The 16,990-nt window shown below is 37.3% G+C and overlaps 1 protein-coding gene across 1 annotated transcript in view; it reads left to right on the top strand.

Annotated features, from left to right (window-relative positions):
• The first annotated feature begins 13,317 nt into the window (after nucleotides 1–13,317).
• Nucleotides 13,318–16,990, top strand: part of FAM240A (family with sequence similarity 240 member A) — an 8,808-nt gene continuing 5,135 nt past the window's right edge. The window contains exon 1 of the mRNA XM_013100072.5: nucleotides 13,318–13,526. The gene's annotated coding sequence lies outside the window, so the exon portion shown is untranslated. The remainder of the gene's footprint in view (nucleotides 13,527–16,990) is intronic.

The following is a 16,990-nucleotide window of genomic DNA, read 5'->3' as shown; positions in this document are numbered from 1 at the left end:
ACAGACCTGGAAAATCTCATGCTTTCCTTGTAAGCCTTGTTCTTTCAGATGCAACATTATGTCCTCTCACCTCAAACCTGTAATACAACTTCTCTGTTGCTCAGACACCTCGTGGGGCAGAGACTGCTGGACAGCCCAGCCCACTGTTGTAGGTAGATCAAAGTAGGAGAGACCTACTTACAAATCTGAGCAAATATTATTATTCTGTTTGTTAACCTAAAATTTCCCTCAAAAATATGGATCTGAAACATGGTGATATCACTATTCTTATCCATTTAACAGTTCAAGACTAAGTATGGAAAGATGTATAGAAAAGTTACTCTGTTTAATGATCTTTCATCATGGACAATTCCCTCTGTGTGTTTATACAGCATTCTACATGCTTTTGCAAAAGGTAAAGATGTTCAGTAACTACTAAGTTTCATGCAAAGTTCTCACTGGACTGCGTTAAAATTCTGGTCTGCCATTACTTTCTTGTCTACAAGGTTTGCACAAATGATTTAAGTGTTACCAATATGCATCATAAATGTCATTGACTAAATTAAACATTCCAGCCCCAGCACAGAAGAGAGGAAAACAGAGCTCAATCCATATCAAGGATAAGATGGCCTTAATAATCTAGTATAAAAGTTGAGAACAATGTTTTCTGATGTTTATCTTTGTTATTCAGTTGGGATCTCCTCCACATACTTTAAGACAAAGTATCCAAATGTTAAAATCAAAGTTGGAAATTTCTTATTACTTTTAACATTGGTCTTCAAAGGATAAAGGATATTATTAGAAGGAAACAAGAAAAATAGAAGTGTTCTCCCTCCTTTGTCTCTTTCCATTCCACAGTTCTTGGCAGAGGCTATACCCCAGTTCTGCTTTTATGGAGATATGAGTAAAAACTCAAGTGGGAAAAAAAATAAAAAAATCTTGTGCAGAAATATTGTGCAATACATGATGTCCAGCCATATCCAATAATATGTAGCATAAGCCAATTCAGTGCATTCCTGTGCCATCTTCTCCCCTCAGCTAAACACTGCCTGTTATGAGTGATGCTAACCAAAAACAGCTGCCATAGTTCAAGAGTAAGACAGTTGTGTTTAAAGATACATAGGCCATCCTCCAGTGCAACAGCTCCAACAGGTAATTATATGCACATATAAAACTGGCTGGCAAATGCATATTCCTTGTGCTCAACACTGCAACCTTCTCAAGTAGTATGAAGTGAAAACAAGACCACATAGACATGTACTGTCCCCTTTGTAGTGACACCAGGCATAGCCATGCATTCAGCCAGGTTCACTTACTCGTTCCTCTGGGATTTTTTCCTGGTTTTATTAACCTTGTTTCTAGCTAGATCACCTTCACTAACAAAGGAATGTGTCAAACACATACAGCAAATATGAAGGGGAGATAACATTTAGACAAGCCAAAACTCACTACAAAATCTACTGCTTTAGTGTAATAGGCATGTTAATTAGACTGTAGGTCTACTTCCAAAAGAGGACAGCAACCAGGAATGCAAAGACAATAGAAAGAAAAAACCATTGATGGGCAGCAAATAAGAATTGTTATTATGATATAAAAACAGTAGAAATTCCTACCAGTACATGAGGAAAAGTACAATTATGTATTTGGCCTTAGAGACACCATTACTGAAAAGCTACATAACGTTTTGTCATCTTCACTTTGTAGAGGATGTAGAAATTTTTAGTAGTTTTGGGGGGAAAAAAAGGACATGGAGATCATTTAAGATATGAAAACATACTCATCCATGAAAATTGTAGCAAGTTCAGTTCATTGTGAAGATAAAATTAACAAGAAATTTGATCCCTCCACAGGATCACTTGGGACGATATTAAATCCTGTGATTTTGTGGAATTGATAATGCCATTTTCATTGTATTACACAGAGATGTCCCAAGAAAAGCCAGTATCACAATGTACTTTAGCCAGGAGACTAAGATGCTATCTGATATAACAGTTAAAACTAGAGATTTGTCCAGTATTTGCAGAGAGGTTGTTTATTAGAATTCTATCAAGTCGATGAACCGTTGCATGCATGTCTGTGTGTGTATATACAAGTCAAGTCTTTGATGCACTGTACAATGAAGGTACTACTAGCAAAGAATGACAAAGCCCAAAGTAATGGAACAAGGAAGATGAGACATTGTTACCAGTATGTCTGTTGATTCATCGCAAAAAATAATCTGAGAAACTATGAACATGAAATGCAAGCAACATCATTTTGTTAAAATATGGCTATATTAGTGTGCCTACAAACCTGACCAGGTTTGAGATTTTGGTGTGCTAGGCACTGTACAAGTGCATAGGAAGAATGAAATGCCCTGAGCATCTGACAACACCTAAAAATTTTTTTTTTTTTTTTTATTGTTATTAAAGTATCTGTCACCATAGACTCTGGCTTCAAACTCTGAGGCACAACTCTTAGTGTGCACACATTCCAACTTCAGTCATGCTTTTATCAGCCCTGTTGATTTTGCTGTTTATTTTCCATCTTACCAGTGTTGATCTTAGATCACAACACCAGCACAGGCACTACTCACCAGGAGATGGCATCATTAGAAGTTAATAACGCCAACTCTTAACTTTGCAGTCAGATACCAGTGCGAGACTGAGCATAGCACTAATGAATGACTTCCTGAGCCTCACACCACTGATAAAACCTAACACACCCAAAGCAAATCACAGCAAATATTTGAGTACAGGGCATCATTTTTAAAAAAAATGCAGCCTTCAGATATGAAGCCACTGTTTTCTGTTTCTTTGGCTACAAATCATATAACTTACCCTATTTACTAAGACTGAGCATGCTGTCAGTACTTAGCAAATGTTGTTCATATATTTAGTGTAGAATCAATGAGAGATAGTTTTTCTTAGGCAATTAAGAGATAGAAAATCTTTGGCTGGTGAAAGGAGCATACAATTAGATAAAGGTTATCACAGAACTAAATTTATGGGCAATAATACAGTAATTTTTCAAGTGGCTTTCTTATCACTATTCTGCTCATGTATTAAAACCAAACTTGCAGAGAACAAATAAGCATGATCTGACCCACCACAGGGAGGTGGAGTGATTCTTGTATCATTGTGCGACTACTCACATAAAGTGAAATAATTACCTTTAATCTTACTGTTATATCAAAGGGACCAAGAAACCCACTTGCTGTGTTAAGTGTGTCAGAAAGACAAATTATACCAGCCCTGTGTGCATGGATTCTGAGGTGCTGAATACTAATTTTAAAGGAGTTTTATCAGATAGCCAGATGAAAAGAAGTAACAGGGACTTGTTACTTTTCAAGAGTCTATGCCTTGCCTGGCTGCTGTCAATTGAAGTTTGATGGAGTGCCAAGATATACATATTAAATAGGATTGAAAATATTTATTTTTAAAATTTTCTGGTTTGTGTAGATATTCAGATCCTGGACCATTTTATATAATGGAGGTAGAAAATAGACTATTGTGTTTTGATAATATCTTCTAGGCACACCATAAATAAGTGCATGATGATAGGTTAATTAAAGCGCTTCACAGAACTCAGCTTTAAAGATTGACATTAAAGAGGAAAATGTGTCTGTGTGTGAAATAACATTCTCAGGAGACAAATTAATTGCCTACTGCATTTATTGTTTATTCCTTAACACTCTCATGCACTGGCTTAGATATTCTGCATATGTGATTATCTTAGCTATAATAAAAATATTTATTTAATAATTCAAAATATATTGAAACAGGTATTTTTGTGTATACTGTCTGGTTTCCTGTAAAGAACCACTCTGCTTCTGAATACTGATAAAAAATGCTGCTAGGCAAACTAAAGGGTCTCTTCAACCTTAGAAAAAAACTGTTTAAACAGCTCTGCAACATTATCAGGAACAAAGAGTAAAAAGATACTCATACTGTAGTTATGTCAGTGTTCCCCAAATTACCAAAACATTAAGGCCAGAAAAAAAATTATGTGGTGCTCTGGGCAGTGAACTGCCTTCTTTTAATGACTTAATGACAAGTATAGCTGGCTGCCAGTTTTCTGACTCTTTACAAAATCATTACAGGTGTAGCCAGGATAACATTATATATACCTGTGCCACTGTCAAAAAAAAAAAAAAAAAAAAAAAAAGCAGTCTAAAAAACACAGGTATATATCTCTTTTGCTGAGATAATCTTCTATGTATGGGTACAATGCTGTCTCAGTGTTTATTCAGTTCCCTATCAAAATCTATCTGCAAGGCCATATACTCTTCAAAAGTCTTACTCCTTTATTTTCAAACAGCATTGTCAACTCTTCCTCATTTTCAAAATATAAAGCTGTTTTCTGCCCAACGTGCCCACTAGCTGGCACATGGAGTACAAAAGTGTTCTTGGATCTGTGGAGGATCTTCACTCCATCTCTCACCGAACCCACCATCTTCTGCAATTTTAGTTTAAAATTCCAGAGATCTGGGATCTGGTTTCTACATCTTTTATAGGTAAGGAGTCTGATTTTCAGGAACAGACTTAATAAATAATAAAATAAAAATAAGAAAAAATCATCTCTGACAGACAGCTGATCAAATGAAAAATTTCAGTAAAATTTATTTTAGTGTCCTCATTTTCAGACCAGGTTTAAGGAGTAACAGTGGAAAAAAAGAGAGAGAGAAACAATAAGATACTTCAAAACCTTGAATTTTTAATGACCATCCTTATTCTGAACAATGGAAACATAATAAGAAGGGATTTTTCAGCTATGACTGATTATTGCTACAGATGATTTTATAGATAGTAAGATTTCTGGTTGAAGATTCTGGTTGAAGGCTCTATGCTTGTCCCAAGATTGTCTTATCAAGTATATATGATTACTAATTTTATTCAACATTATGTGTAGTTACCCAGCTAAAAAACAACCCCAAAATTCACCAATGTAATTGGCTCTGCATTGATGACAAGCTTGCAAATCTGTTCCAGAAGACAGACCTGTAAAGCAGAAGCCAGATCTCCCATAGATCTCCCATGATGAATCAACTCCTAGAGCACCTCTTCCTGTTGGTCAGTGAGGTTTAAGAGCACTGAGATATGTACAAAACAGATGGGAACATATCATGCAGACCAGAACACAGAATCACAGAATGGTTGAGGTTGGAAGGGACCTCTCTGGTCCAACTCCCTGCTCAAGCAAGGAAACCTAGACCAGGATGCTCAGGACCATGTCCTGATGATGTTTGCAGATCTCCAAGGAGGGAGACTCCCCAACCCATATCAGCCCTGTTCTGGTGCTCTGTCACCTGCACACTAAGAAAGTGTTTCCTGATGTTCAAACTTGTTCCAGTTTGTTCCTATTGCCTCTTGTCCTGTCACTGAGCACCACTGAAAAGAGCCTGGCTCCATCCTCTTTGCACCGTCCTATCAGGTATTGATGAGATGCCCCTGAACTTCCTCTCCTTCAGGCTGAACAGTCCCAGCTGTCTAAGCCTCTCCTTGTAGGTAAGGTGTTCCAGTCCCTTGATCATCTTGCTGGCCTTCCATTGCACTCTGTCCAGCACATTCAGGCCTCTCTTGTACTGGGGAGCCCAGAACTGGATGCTCTCTGGTGAATCAACTACCAGATGGCTCTCTGGTGAATCAACTACTCCCCCAGTTTCATGTCATCTGCAGTTTCGTAAACTGTATTCTATCCCATCATCCAGAATGTTATTGAAAATGTTAGTTAAGACTGATCCCAGTATTGACCCCTGGGTATTCTGACTATTGTGAGGTCACAGGATATAGGGTATATATGACTCAAAGTAGTAGTCATATGCATGGATGTTAGATTTGCATATTTCATGTAACATTACCTGTTTTGTCTTCATTGATGTAATCACCTGTTAGTTATAGGAACAACTCAAGAACCCCATCTGACACAACTCTTAGCAGATACCTTGTGCACCAGCTCATGGGGAAACCACTACCAAAAAAATAAATAAATAACTAAATAAGAGGAAGAAGACAAAGAGGGGAAGTGATCACGTAAGAGTAGTCACTTTCCAGAAATGTAATAGGAACTGACCGTTGTCAAGGGAAGGTGCCTCCTACCAAATTATCCAAAAAGGCACAAACTGTGATGAAAATAAATAGTCAATTTTCTTAAAGTCTTCAAAACTTTCAATTAGAAACAATGTCAGGACCGCTGAAAGACACCCGTAAAGGATGAACGTCAACAAGATCTATTTTTGCGATGAGGATCATATGTGTCTCTCAACTGCCTACACAAGATTGTGAACATGAAGTCAAATGGGGGAGTTATAAGAGATTCAAGCTGCATTCTCAGCACTGGCAGCCTTTTTGCCAAGATCAGAGCCATTGGTACTGATTTCATGGGGCTTACATTATATTGAAGGAGGTTACTATTTTGGGCCTATTTCTTTTATAGGGACATTGCTTTCCATAGTTACCTTAACACTGGCACGTAAGAGGGAACTTTTGCACTCTCTGCATCAACAGTCGTCTTCGTCCATGTGGCTTTTCATTTTCAGAGGTGCTAAGCACTCATGACTCATCAAAGTTCATTCTGGCTGCTGAGCTCAATTCCTCAAGAATATCTGCATGACTTGAGGCACAGCATGAAATAAGAGCAGGTGCTCAGACCAAGATAACCAGAGTACAGACCAATGAAGGACTTCTCAAAAATTTCCATATTTTCAGGTCTTTACCCCACTAGTCCAAAGCAATGACATGCAAGAAAATCAGGGAGACTGACATCCCTGAGATCTTCTTGAAGGTCAAAATGTGTAGCATTAATCGATTTCAAAGCCAGAAGGCAACCGGTTCATAATACAGTCCAGTAGGGCCAGGTTCTCTTGTCATACTTTAATAGATATCTGCCCAGAAGAGTTTAATATAGTAGATTTGTATGCATAGGTAAAACATATTGGTTAGAATCTTTGAGCCATTTGTCTGTAGAGAGGCCTATGTTTCTGAAAGAAGAATTATTATTATTACTATTAATGATAATTATAATAATATAACTTTAAACATAAAGCAATGAAGTAGAGCAGGAAATATTTGCTGGATAGTGAGGTCCTCATCAGATGTCAAAATGATGAATGACAGCAAGAATGGCCTTCCCTTCAAGACAAACTATTTCTAATCATGGGTTGAGAACAAAGAGTATCTTGCTTTTTACTTCTATCAGATATAAATCATCTTTTTGTACCTGAAAGTTTCCAATTTTGCTAGGTTATTTAATTAAGTTATTAATTCTTCTGCAAGCTTTGCAGAAGAAGGTTGCCTTTCTGGTGTTAGATGGGACCCATCCAGACCTCCAGATTAATAACTAGAGTGATAAAGAACTATTAGTTTGTTTAGTCAGGGATGTTCTTGGCCCTCCTCTATGTAGCTCTCCCCTGTATCTGGACTGTGTGCTTCACCCATCAAGACCTAATCCCCACTATGCAGAGAGCAGAGTTCTTGACTACAGAGTACCATCACAAGAGGGAAACATCTACAGGCCAAGAGCAGGGCCTCTAGTGACCACCATTCATGCCTTTCTACTAACATTTTGTTGTACATGCTGAACAGGAAAGGAGAAAAGATAACAGTCCAGGGACCAGAGCTCCAAAGAGCCCAGGGATGTTCCTTGAGGACATTCCTTCACACTGACATGATGGTGAATAATCTTCTGAGCAATCTTGTATTGAATTTTCCACAAGAAAACATTTTAAATGCCTGCTTACCTAAGATATTTTCTGGATAATTCAACCCCAGAACACATTAGGCATAGAACATACTCATATTAAAGAGATCTTACCATCAAGTTAAAGACATTAGATAATGGATTTTGTAAAGGTTCTACTTGTCAGAGATATAATGACTCCTTATATTAATTAATTAATTAGTTTGACACATTAAACATTTTAAAACTTCATTAGCAATCTATGTGTAAAAAACAGATGAGGAAATAATTTATTCTGCTTTTCTTCAGAAAAAGAAAAAAAAAGTTCTTAAACAATGTAGTGTATCATTTCCTTTTTCATATATATATATATATATATATATATTCATTTGAAATAACAGTGATAATCTTTCAAGAATTATGGACAAAAGTTTCAAATCTTTTATGTAATATTATGCATTTAAATTCATATTTAGAAAATGGTCAGAATGGTCTAACTGGCCAAAGCACTCACACTTGAAACATTCTTCTAAACCAATTTTTATTAGGAAAAGGAATGGCAAGACATTTCTATTTGTTTTTGTCTTCCTTCAAGTTTGGCTTTTTCACAGCTCTCAAGTGTGTGTCTCCAAACAGATTCATATAGCAAGTATTGCAACTACAGTAGCATAGCTTTTGCAGCACTCAGGATACCTATGTTTGTTACTATGTAACGGCCCTGGGTCACTCACAGCTGTCTTGTAAGTATGTGATCTTAATCTGCCATGACTTAAATTTTACTTAACACATACCTGGTACCTCTGTAATCTTGCCAGCAATCTTCACTCACTCAGGATTGTTTTACTCAGAGACTTTTTAATGACAGCTTCTAAGAGCTAATGGTCAGTTTGGGTCTCAGTGTTTACAAGAAACATTGTGGTGACAACCTTTCACATCCGACATTACTTTTCATTACTGGGTTGAGTGTAAGAGTTAAAATCAGATTTGTCTCCAGGAAGAATACATGAGAGGCAGAATGGGTTCTCAGATCTCATATTCATCCTCTTCTAGGTCTCAGGTCCAGCCCATCTAGTCAGGGCTGCCTTTTTAATGCTAACTGGTACAATCTTGAAGAAGCCAAGAAGCAAAACACAATGTGTTTCTTAGTTTAGTTAATTGGTCATAATAAGGCACTGTAGGAGACCACTGATACGCCCTGAGGGGTAAGACACCCATATCCCTTCTCTCTGATACACTGATAGAAGGAAAATGAGTGTATCTAAATACTTTTATTCTTGATCCAAAGTCTAGTTTTAGTTAAGTTAAAGCTGGGGGTACAGCTACAACATCCTTGTGTTACTTTACACTGGGTCTCAAACCACAGATTTATTCATGACCACTAATTTTACTTTTTAAAGAATCAGGGATGATTCCTTAAGGACCTTAGCCATTCTTCCTCCTACCTTACCTTCTTTCTAAATAAAATTTCTCAAACTCATCTAAATAAATTCTAAAAACAAAGTCCCTGTCGACCTCCAAATATTTTCTGGAAGCAAGTCTGAAGTCTCAAACATCCCCAACTCATCCCATTTAACTTCATCTAACTGAAGTATCCACAATTTGGCTGTGTAGGAAAAAAATAATATAACTTCATATCTATGAAAAGATATGCAGAAGACTGCATTACCCCACTGAGATCCTGTTCATTTTCCATGGACTGTATGGGCGTAGAACAGCCCCAGCCTCAGTTCAAACAGCATGTGCACTGAAGCACACTGCATTGTCTGATTTTAACAGAAGATCAAAAACCTTTTTCCTGCACTCATTAAATTGATGCCTGAGGGTGTCTGGAGCAATTGAGTTCCTAATGCTGGTGCCATAGTAAGATGCAAAAAACATCCAGGCCAGATTTGCAGGCAAATTCAAATCATCATCATAGAAGCCTTTCTGGACAGGTCCCTGTAGAAGGTCATTTGATGTGGACTTTAAGGTAGTTTCAAACACATGGAAATGCTGGCAGAGAGTAGGTGACACCAGCAGCCTTTTTTCTCCTTTGTAGCAGAATCCCCCTGTAGTGCAAGGAACCAAGCTAATTACATACACTTCCATGGGAAAGCAACTGTGTATATAGCAGCTTTAGTGGTTAAATTTCAGCCTAATGTAATTTAAACTGCTTGAAAACTTTACATTCCTGGGAAAAGTAGAATCACAGAATAAAAGCTGCAAGCAGGCAACTAACGGGAGAATTACGGAAAGGTATTAGTGGATCTTACATGTTATCGTACTGAAGCAGAGCACTGAAGGTCTGAAGGTCTTTTGTAATCTAAATGATTCTGTGATTCTTTATCTAATTTTTCATGTCCATGTCACAAAGGCAATACTACAATTGCAAATAAACAGCAAGCAACCTCTATAAATGTTACAGATATCATGTAATTGGTGTCCAGAAGAAGTTTCATTCAGCTAATAAAATATGTCAGCTCTTCAATCTGCTGCTTTACTGACCTTGAGATCATCCTATAAGAGGTACTATAAAGAAAACAATTGTGTGTCATAGACATGGATGTTATGATATATGCACCATCCAGAATGCACTCAGAGGAAAAATCCAATGTGGATGAAAAGTATTCCTGTGTATTCCTATGTCTACTTTTTTTCTTTTTTTTTTTTTTTTCTATTATCTAAACTAGTCCCTGCTGATTTCTCACTGTCCAATCCAAGGCTTTTCCCAGGAGAGGAAAAATGATTTTGAAACCATAGTGAAATTAATTGACTTTTTCAGTTGTCCGGTCATGATATTTTTTCCCATAAACTTTAGACAAACATTCAGTGTCATATCCAGTAGGCAGGGCTAGAAACTTCTAAGCAGATTTGTTTTCTCCAGATGCACTTTCTGAGTTGTCATTGCAGGATAACAGGGTTCAAATCAATGCATGTGTGACTGGGAACCAAGGAAACACCAGACCTCCACACAGGCGTGTGGCATCAGCTGTAGGACAGTCCCTAGAGAAACCTCCTGCCTGTTGTGCCTCACTCACTAGACCCACTGAACGACCCAATCTAATGGTTTTGAAAGATGGACTTTAAAAAACTCACACTGCATATATTTACAGAAATATCTAAAACAGCTAATGACCATGGGAAAATAGATGCCTAAATTTATTATACTTTTACCTACCCTCTGAGTTATCTGCTCTATTCAGGAATTTGTGAAGCTTGGAGAGGGCTATTAAAACTGCTCCGGCCTGTGCTGCTCCTAGACCAGGAAGGACAAGATCCATTAGTGACAGAAACTCCTCCTCTCATGTTTCTGACTGTCATTGAATCAAACTAGAATGAGAAGGATGTGAATACTGTATGCACAACGAATAAAGAAAAAGAATGCCTCAACAACATGGTACAGTGTGTGCTTTAAAATCTTATCTCTCTGGAATTTATTTTCTCTAACATCAAAGAGAAAAGAGTATGAGAAGTTCACTTAAATAGAAAGTTCTTGTAGACTTTGTGAAATGCCTTCTCCTTTTGCCTCCTCCTCTTTAGCATGTGTGGTTTTTTTTGTTTGTTTGTTTTGTTTTTTAAAAAGAAAAAAAAAAGAAAAAAGAAAAAAAAAGACAATGAAGAAGCCAGGCTGACAAATTATGGCCAAAATGTACCAGATATAATTCTGTGAGAGTAAGAGCTTCTTGCTACTTTTATTTCTACCTCTCCTACACAAGACAACAGCACAGTAAGAACACAGAGGCAGAATTTGATTGCTACAGACAAGTAACACCCCAGGTGCTTCAGAGGTTTGCACTTTGTCAGTTATTTTACAGATTTTTCTAAGGTATCTGCTAATGACATTAAACAGTTGTTTACAAGTACTTTTGCAAACTATAGATGAGCTCTGTCATATAAGCAGGTTATGTTAAACAGGTTTGAGGAGACTTGTTTATGAAGTAAACAAAGACTGAGGTGCAACTGAAAATTTCGTAAATAATTTTCACTGCATAAAAGCCTACATGACAGCTGCAATACTTTTGAGGGTGAAGTATGTCTTTTCAGTCACCTTCCACCTGATTATTTATTCTGATCTGGGTAGCCCAGCAGAGTACGAATTCTGTCCAAGATTTCAGGATGCTGGGTGCCCATTTAGCTTGCATAATACATGTGAATACACAGATCTATTGTTCATTGTAAATACAGTCAACGTGTATACAATGTGTATCTAATATGCTGTAAATAACCTGAGCGTATGCAATGTCTACCACACCTTGGCTGTGCTTTACACAGAACTTCTAATCTGCACAAATGCAGAAATATCAATACACCTAGAACGTATCAGACCAGAAATATATGTTCTGGTCTGATGAAGCCTGGACACTGAAGTAACCTCCTGAAGGAAGATGCTTGCAAAGGTTTAGGAAACTTACTTTCTACATTTGACATTCAAAATAAAATTCTAATTTTTGCAAATTAGTTACTGAAGCTCTGAGTCAAACTGCAGGGAAGAAATTATGCTGCTCTGCAGCACCATGGTGGTTAGCATCATTGTTATATTCAGGCTAGGTACCCATCTGTCCTTATAATAGTGATTATTTTAATATTGACCAAGTACACTTTATTTGCTTGGGATTTCCAAAACCAGCCAGATTCTGATCTAGTTTTCTAGATTTGCAGAGAGTCATGTTTGTCTTCAATGCAATGCATATATCTGGAATTAAAATCTCTAAGAGCATAGACCTTTTCTGCTATCATATGTTCAGGCAAGTGAGCTTATTTCTGTGGATTCATACGATAGGCAGTGAGACAACATGTTGAAGAAAATCTATACTTTAGCCTTTAACAAGTTAAATAAACTGACCAGTACTTGAAATGAATTGGAATTTTCCTTTACTAAGGAAGGCTGCATCTGTCAGGCTTTGCTCATGGTATTCTGCAGTAAAGCTGTCCGGAAAATACATAAATAAATAAATAAATAAAAGGAAAAGAAGAGGAGAAAAAAAAAAAAAAAGAAAAGAAAAGAAAAGAAATATGAACTACAGAAATCATCCATCTAATGGCTGCTGCTTTTGCTACTTGTGGTCTGAAAAATGACAACAAAAGAAGGTTAAAATAATCAGCAATGTCATAAATACTACTCAAGCCAGCAGTCACATATGGTAATTTAGCAATATAGATGGATTTAATGAAAACTGAGATCAGCTCATACATCTGTCATCAACCAAATCTACAAAATATTTTCCTCAGAAAATGAAATTAAATGATACAAGTTCTCATCTTTAGTAGAGTTTTAACAACTCCAAATGGTAAAAGTAGTGCTGGTTTAAAGCATTCTGTCAGCTAATTTTAACCAAACAGACAATTCCTATGACTATTGCCTTGAAGAGAACAGATTGTGCGATAGGTCATAATCAAGCACACATCCTTAGATTAACGGCTCCAAAGTACTGCATACTTCTGTAAGTCACCCTGTAATGCAAAACCAAGTGTGATTTGTCACACCACTTCAACCTTCATTACAGCTAAGATAGTAGTGTGGAATTTTTCAAGCTTCACAGGATGAATATTAAAATGGATAATACTAGCAAGCATTTTAAAGAATAATTCTCAGCACTTGCCAAGTCATGCTCTCTGAGGTATCTGCCAGTGTGGGAGGGATGCACGCTCTCAAGGGGGGCCTGTGTTTCATGGTCATCTCAGGCAGGGGGCTGCAAAGTTCATTAAATGATCTTATCTCAGTACTGGTTCTGTTCAAAATAGCCTTGATATGATGAAGGATTTATGTTACCCCCACTTCAAATAAAAAGTACCGAGGGATGCATTTCATTACTGCCCTGTGACACTGGAGAAGCCAGGGCTGCAGTGGTAATATTCCTCATTTGTTTGTGTCACAAAGAGGATTTATTTGCAGGGAGAGTGCAACTCCAGAGGTAAGTAAGTATATTTTTTATTTAATAACAATTTTTTCACAATAATGTAAACCAGAAATGCAGTTGTTCCCTAACTTTAATTCTCACAAAAGTATATTCTAGGAAAGAAGAGAGTGTGAGGAAAATGTCAGGGAAGAGTGCCCAGTTTAACAGCATTCTAAGAAAGCTGAGTAGCATTGATACAGAAAAAATATTTACAGGCAATTTCCATACCACAACCCTGGATGAAACACCAGGAGATGTAGCTGTACATTGTCATCTGATGGGCTTGAATGATAGCTAAGGTTACATATGTACTCCTCTTGCAAAGGTTTTTAACAGTGATCGGCTACTGAGAGGCTTTTTAATTTAACAGCAGACACTTTCACATGAATCAGGACCTGTTTCTCTTGCATGTTTTGTCAGAACTGAATGATCTAATGAATAACATGAGCCCCAGGCAAGATTTATCCACTTCTTTGATCCTAGATCATCAAGCCCTCCTGTACTCAGAAATCAAACAATGAAACAAAACACATTCAAGATCCTTGGTCTGCTACTTATAAATATTAATTTATGTTTTATACTTGATCTTATTAATTCAGCAACTTATAAGATCAGGTTTCAAATGTATCTGTCAGAGGGGAAAATCTTAATGGTTAGAAAAGATGTTAGATCATGTGAAGAAACTACAGCTTCTTTAAATAAGTTTTAAATGTTGAAAATTAAAATCCAATAAGAGCTGGACAAATCTATGGAAAGCTCATGAAAGGCATTTGGATGTTCTGTATTGTATGATGCTTATGAAATCTATTCACTCAACGCTTGACTCTGTGTAACTGTCATCACTGTCTTGTCTGTGTCCTGGTGACAGAACCTGTGGGAACACAGGCAGCCGTCATGGAGAACTAGACACAGGAAAAGCTGGGGAGCAGAGGGGTGCTGAAAAGATGCTCATGGGGAAGGTTGGTGAGATCAGTAAGGGCAGTTACAGAGAAATGCAGCTCCAGCAACAAGGAGAAAAAGAGATCCAGAGAGTAAAACAGAGCTGAAAAAATGAGCTGGAAAAAAATGTTCAGAAAAGGAGGTTTGAGGCAGCCAAATTAGGCTGGGATGTGAAAACCAGAGGATTAGCATAAAAGGTGAAGGGGGCAGGAGGAGGAAGATCAACAGACATGAAGGCAGAGAATAGAAAGGTAAAGGTCTCTCTCATTTAAGTTCTTAGCTGTGGGCCGAAGTCAGCAAGAAGAATAGAACGCAGGAGAGCAAGTAGATAAATAAATAAATAGGCACAAGAACAGAACAAGGATAGTAACAGATGAATGGGTGACCTGGAGAGAAATAAAACTTTTGATTCCTCAAGTGTTTTGCTCAAAAGATTTTAAGAATTTTAACGCACCGATGGAGGACTGCTGAGCCCTCAAGTGCAGAAAACCAAGGCAGACAATCAGTTCCCTCCAGTTCAATAGTTCAATCATTAATGTATCTGATATCCAGGAAAGACTGAACACCAGTGAAGAGAACTGGAGCCCAACAGATGAAGAGGACAGAAGAAAATACTTAGTGTGTTGTGTTCAAAGGCATTGATATTGTCTCTTTAGCAGTATAATATGAAGACAGAATACAGACACCAAGAATCATGTCTTTTTCATGTTTCATTTTTGTAAAAGTTTTATCTGAGAAAAGGTCCAAATTTTGTTATACCTCAATACATTTCAAGAAAGTTGTTCTCCAAAGCTGAAAAACAGGCCCACAACAAAAACAAACAAACAAACAAAAACAAAACAAAACAAACAAACAAAAAAAACACTCTAGTAATCAGAAACAAGAGAAACAAGAATGGCTGAAATGAGACTACTGCATGGTTGCTACCTGCAAACATTTTGATTTGCATATTCCAGAACTAATTAACTGATTTGCTAGATGTGTATGTGTTGTAACTCATGCATTCAGATAACTCTTATTAGTATTACTCAGATGTGTCAATGTGGTTGCCATTTTCATACAGGAAAAACTCCCATCACATGCAAAAGTCCAATTAATTTGAGTGGACCTTTTAGACAGAAAAAGACCTCCTGACTGAGCACATCCTGACAACAGAGTGTTTCAAGGTCTGCAAAACTAGGAAAGACCAATGGTAGAATAAATCGTTTGTCTAGAGTTCACTTATTTCATTGCAAACTCCATACTTCACTGTTTAGAAAGAAAAGCATAGATTGATAAAGTATAAGGCTGAAGTACAAATGGAAAGAGCATAGGGTTGCACACATACAAGCCATACATTTTTTTCTGATGTAACACACTACAGCATTTTCAAAAGAGACTAGGCTGGTTTCAGGGCCTTGTGTACACCAGAAATACGCCAGGTTCAATGTTGACCCTATCTAGCGAGCCTTGCTAGACTCTGTTGCCTTTTTTTGTTTTTGTTTTTGAGGTGCCACATCCTGGCCTGTGCAGGCAGGCAGCCTCTGCCCTCCCAACATACCGCCTCATTCCTGCACAACACTCACGAGGCAGGCTGCATTATGCGACCTGACACACAAACAGAGGGGTACAGGGGATTGATCTACTTTCTTCTGTCCCTAAAGAGTCCTTCAGGCTCTCAAGATCTAAGTTAAATTTGAAACTGGTGTGCTTCCTCAGTCAGGCTCTATCTGAAAGCAAACCTCTGTTCGTCCTTTGAGATGTGAATTGCTGCCAGCTGCAGTAGCAGGAGATAAATGATATACCAAAGATCCAAGGAAAAAGAACGAAATCATGTCTGCAATTTCAAGTCCCATTTTCTAAGCTCAAAGCCAATTTCTTATTGTTTTAAAGTCAAACATCAGCATTAGCATACATAGATTCTACTCTCCTGTACCTCATGCAGCTTTTGATTAATCCAATGTGTGTCTATAATAAACACTGTCACCAATGCTTGTATAAAAAGAACACTGTCACTGAGCAAGGTCCATGAAAATGTAGATGGATAAAATATAGGATTATTTCTACAAAGATGCATAGCGCCTTCAAAACTCTGAGTAATTGTGTTATGCCATATACAAGACAAGGATAAGAATAGCTTTCCTGATTCATGCAGATGTTTTGTAAATTTAAAAAAAAAATCAACAAAAACAAGCAAACAAACAAACCAAACATACATTTCAAATAACAATTTATGGTCTATTACAGGGAAAAGGAAGAAAACAACAACAACAACAACAAAACACTCTTTTCTTTACATACCATTTTCTAGATACGCAACTTCCAATTCTCTTCAAGAAACAACATGTTTTTCTTGGTGTAATGGCTTCTCATAGAACCAGTAAGTTCCAGCTTCAATCTATTGATTTCTTTTACTTACAAAAGAGTCAAGATGTCACACTGAATTGATCTTACATTCCCTTCTTTTGTTCTACCAACACATTTTTTCAGTTCCAGATAACAGTGCCAGTGTCACTGTTTCCCTACCTTTGTAAGATTTCCTTTAACAAATTGAGTCTAAA

Source organism: Anas platyrhynchos, chromosome Z, assembly GCF_047663525.1.
Source record: "Anas platyrhynchos isolate ZD024472 breed Pekin duck chromosome Z, IASCAAS_PekinDuck_T2T, whole genome shotgun sequence".
Lineage (NCBI taxonomy): Eukaryota > Metazoa > Chordata > Aves > Anseriformes > Anatidae > Anas > Anas platyrhynchos.
The sequence above is the reverse complement of the archived record's forward strand: the minus strand, read 5'-3'. Positions and strand labels throughout refer to the sequence as shown.